Consider the following 5,762-nt stretch of genomic DNA (forward strand, 5'->3'; position numbering starts at 1 on the left):
GCACTAGTTTGACCAGGGCCCCACCCTATTCTCTAGTCTAGATAGTGCACTAGTTTGACCAGAGCCCCGCCCTGTTCTCTAGTCTAGATAGTGCACTAGTTTGACCAGGGCCTGGGCCCCATAGGGGTCTGGTCAAAAGTATTTTTTTTTAATGTAATTTATTTAACCGTTTTTATTTAAGTAGGCAAGTCAGTTAAGAACATTCTTATTTCACAATGACGGCCTACCAAAAGACCTGACGGGACGGGGACTGGAATAAAAAAAATATATATATATATATTTTGGACAAAACCACACATCATCACAAGAGAGACAACACAACACTATATAAAGAGAGACCTATGACAACAATAGAACACGGCGGTAGCAACACAGCACACGGTAGCAACACAACACAGCACGGCGGTAGCAACACAGCACGGCGGTAGCAACACAACACGACAGCAACACAGCACGGCGGTAGCAACACAGCACGGCGGTAGCAACACAACACGACGGCGGTAGCAACACAGCACGGCGGTAGCAACACAGCACGGCGGTAGCAGCACAACGGTAGCAACACGACGGCAGCAAGCACAGCACGGCGGTAGCAACACAACACGACGGTAGCAACACAGCACGGCGGCAGCAACACAACACACGGTAGCAACACAGTAGCAACACAGCACGGCGGTAGCAACACAGCACGGCGGCGGTAGCAACACAACACGGCGGCAGCAACACAACACGGCGGTAGCAACACAGCACGGCGGTAGCAACACAACACTATATAAAGACGGCTATGACAGCACAACACGGTAGCAACACAGCACGGCGGTAGCAACACAACACTATATAAAGAGAGACCTATGACAACAATACAACACGGCGGTAGCAACACAGCACGGCGGTAGCAACACAACACTATATAAAGAGAGACCTATGACAACAATACAACATGACGGTAGCAACACAGCACGGTAGCAACACAACACATAAACGACGACTATGACAACAATAGCAACACAGCACACGGTAGCAAACACACGACGGCTGCAACACAGCACGGCGGTAGCAACACAGCACGGCGGTAGCAACACAGTACGACGGTAGCAACACAACACGACGGTAGCAACACGACGGTAGCAACACGACGGTAGCAACACAGCACTACGGTAGCAACACGGCGGTAGCAACACGACGGTAGCAACACAGCACGGCGGTAGCAGCACGGCGGTAGCAACACGACGGTAGCAACACGGCTGTAGCAACACGACGGTAGCAACACGGCGGTAGCAACACGGCGGTAGCAACACGACGGTAGCAACACAGCACGGCGGTAGCAACACGGCGGTAGCAACACAACACGACGGTAGCAACACAACACGGCGGTAGCAACACAACACGACGGTAGCAACACAACACGGCGGTAGCAACACAGCACAGCGGTAGCAACACAACACGACGGCAGCAACACAGCACGGCGGTAGCAACAACACGACGGCAGCAACACAGCACGGCGGTAGCAACACAGCACGACGGTAGCAACACGGCGGTAGCAACACAGCACGGCGGTAGCAACACGGCGGTAGCAACACAGCACGGCGGTAGCAACACGGCGGTAGCAACACGACGGTAGCAACACGGCGGTAGCAACACAGCACGGCGGTAGCAACACGGCGGTAGCAACACAACACGACGGTAGCAACACAACACGACGGTAGCAACACGGCGGTAGCAACACGACGGCAGCAACACAGCACGGCGGTAGCAACACAGCACGGCGGCAGCAACACAACACGACGGCAGCAACACAGCACGGCGGTAGCAACACAGCACGACGGTAGCAACACAACACGACGGTAGCAACACAGCACGGCGGTAGCAACACAGCACGGCGGTAGCAACACAACACGACGGCAGCAACACAGCACGGCGGTAGCAACACAGCACGGCGGTAGCAACACAGCACGGCGGTAGCAACACAACACGACGGTAGCAACACAGCACGGCGGCAGCAAAACAACACGGCGGTAGCAACACAGCACGGCGGTAGCAACACAGCACGGCGGTAGCAACACAGCACGGCGGTAGCAACACAGCACGGCGGTAGCAACACAGCGGTAGCAACACAGCACGGCGGCAGCAACACAACACGGCGGTAGCAACACAGCACGGCGGTAGCAACACAACACTATATAAAGAGAGACCTATGACAACAATACAACACGGCGGTAGCAACACAGCACGGCGGTAGCAACACAACACTATATAAAGAGAGACCTATGACAACAATACAACACGGCGGTAGCAACACAGCACGGCGGTAGCAACACAACACTATATAAAGAGAGACCTATGACAACAATACAACATGACGGTAGCAACACAGCACGACGACAGCAACACAGCACGACGACAGCAACACAGCACGGCGGTAGCAACACAACACGACGGCTGCAACACAGCACGGCGGTAGCAACACAGCACGGCGGTAGCAACACAGCACGGCGGTAGCAACACAGCGCGGCGGTAGCAACACAGCGCGGCGGTAGCAACACAGCACGGCGGTAGCAACACAGTACGACGGTAGCAACACAACACGACGGTAGCAACACGACGGTAGCAACACGACGGTAGCAACACAGCACGACGGTAGCAACACGGCGGTAGCAACACGACGGTAGCAACACAGCACGGCGGTAGCAGCACGGCGGTAGCAACACGACGGTAGCAACACGGCTGTAGCAACACGACGGTAGCAACACGGCGGTAGCAACACGGCGGTAGCAACACAGCACGGCGGTAGCAACACAGCACGGCGGTAGCAACACAACACGACGGTAGCAACACGGCGGTAGCAACACAGCACGGCGGTAGCAACACAGCACGGCGGTAGCAACACAGCACAGCGGTAGCAACACAACACAGCGGTAGCAACACAACACAGCGGTAGCAACACAGCACAGCGGTAGCAACACAACACAGCGGTAGCAACACAACACGGCGGTAGCAACACAGCACGGCGGTAGCAACACAGCACGACGACAGCAACACAGCACGACGACAGCAACACAGCACGGCGGTAGCAACACAGCACGGCGGTAGCAACACAGCACGGCGGTAGCAACACAACACGACGGTAGCAACACAGCACGGCGGTAGCAACACAGCACGGCGGTAGCAACACAGCACGGCGGTAGCAACACAACACCATATAAAGAGAGACCTATGACAACAATACAACACGGCGGTAGCAACACAACACTATATAAAGAGAGACCTATGACAACAATACAACACGGCGGTAGCAACACAGCACGGCGGTAGCAACACAACACTATATAAAGAGAGACCTATGACAACAATACAACACGGCGGTAGCAACACAGCACGGCGGTAGCAACACAACACTATATAAAGAGAGACCTATGACAACAATACAACACGGCGGTAGCAACACAGCACGGCGGTAGCAACACAACACTATATAAAGAGAGACCTATGACAACAATACAACATGACGGTAGCAACACAGCACGACGACAGCAACACAGCACTACGACAGCAACACAGCACGGCGGTAGCAACACAACACGACGGCTGCAACACAGCACGGCGGTAGCAACACAGCACGGAGGAAGCAACACAGCACGGCGGTAGCAACACAGCACGGCGGTAGCAACACAGCGCGGCGGTAGCAACACAGCGCGGCGGTAGCAACACAGCACGGCGGTAGCAACACAGCACGGCGGTAGCAACACAACACGGCAGTAGCAACACAACACGGCGGTAGCAACACGACGGTAGCAACACAGCACGACGGTAGCAACACGGCGGTAGCAACACGACGGTAGCAACACAGCACAGCGGTAGCAGCACGACGGTAGCAACACGACGGTAGCAACACGGCTGTAGCAACACGACGGTAGCAACACGGCGGTAGCAACACGGCGGTAGCAACACGGCGGTAGCAACACAGCACGGCGCAACACAACACGGCGGTAGCAACACAGCACGGCGGTAGCAACACAGCACGGCGGTAGCAACACAGCACGACGACAGCAACACAGCACGGCGACAGCAACACAGCACGGCGGTAGCAACACAGCACGGCGGTAGCAACACAGCACGGCGGTAGCAACACAACACTATATAAAGAGAGACCTATGACAACAATACAACACGGCGGTAGCAACACAACACTATATAAAGAGAGACCTATGACAACAACACAACACGGCGGTAGCAACACAGCACAGCGGTAGCAACACAGCACGGCGGTAGCAACACAGCACGACGACAGCAACACAGCACGGCGGTAGCAACACAGCACGGCGGTAGCAACACGGCGGTAGCAACACAGCACGACGGTAGCAACACGGCGGTAGCAACACGACGGTAGCAACACGGCGGTAGCAACACGGCGGTAGCAACACGACGGTAGCAACACGGCGGTAGCAACACGACGGTAGCAACACAGCACGGCGTTAGCAACACGGCGGTAGCAACACAACACGACGGTAGCAACACAACACGGCGGTAGCAACACAGCACAGCGGCAGCAACACAACACGACGGCAGCAACACAGCACGGCGGTAGCAACACAGCACGGCGGTAGCAACACGGTAGCAACACGACGGTAGCAAAAGAGTAGCAACACGACGGTAGCAACACGGCGGACAACACGGGTAGCAACACAGCACGGCGGTAGCAACACAGCACGGCGGTAGCAACACGGCGGAGCAACACAACACGACGAGTAGCAACACGGCGGTAGCAACACAGCACAGCGGTAGCAACACAACAGCAGAACACAGCACGGTAGCAACACAACACGGCGGTAGCAAAGAGAGATCGGATGAGCAACACAGCACGGCGAGTAGCAACATGACGGCGGTAGCAACACAGCACGACGGCAGCAACACACACGGCGGTAGCAACACAGCACGCGGTAGCAACACAGCAAGCACACAGCACGACGGTAGCAACACAGCACGGCGGTAGCAACACAACACGACGGCAGCAACACAGCACGGCGGTAGCAACACAGCACGGCGGTAGCAACACAACACGGCGGTAGCAACACAGCACAGCGGTAGCAACACAGCACGACGGCAGCAACACAGCACGGCGGTAGCAACACAGCACGGCGGTAGCAACACAGCACGGCGGTAGCAACACAACACGACGGCAGCAACACAGCACGGCGGTAGCAACACAGCGCGACGGTAGCAACACAGCACGACGGTAGCAACACGGCGGTAGCAACACGACGGTAGCAACACAGCACGGCGGTAGCAACACGGCGGTAGCAACACGGCGGTAGCAACACAGCACGGCGGTAGCAACACAACACGACGGTAGCAACACGGCGGTAGCAACACAACACGGCGGTAGCAACACAGCACGGCGGTAGCAACACAGCACGGTTGGGCAACACAGCACGCGGTAGCAACACAGCACGACGACAGCAACACAGCACGACGACAGCAACACAGCACGGCGGTAGCAACACAGCACGGCGGTAGCAACACAGCACGGCGGTAGCAACACAGCACGGCGGTAGCAACACAACACTATATAAAGAGAGACCTATGACAACAATACAACACGGCGGTAGCAACACAGCACAGCGGTAGCAACACAGCACGGCGGTAGCAACACAGCACGACGACAGCAACACAGCACGGCGGTAGCATCACAGCACGGCGGTAGCAACACAGCACGGCGGTAGCAACACAGCACGGCGGTAGCAACACGACGGTAGCAACACAGCACG

Source organism: Oncorhynchus nerka, unplaced genomic scaffold, assembly GCF_034236695.1.
Source record: "Oncorhynchus nerka isolate Pitt River unplaced genomic scaffold, Oner_Uvic_2.0 unplaced_scaffold_2128, whole genome shotgun sequence".
Taxonomy (NCBI): Eukaryota; Metazoa; Chordata; class Actinopteri; order Salmoniformes; family Salmonidae; genus Oncorhynchus; species Oncorhynchus nerka.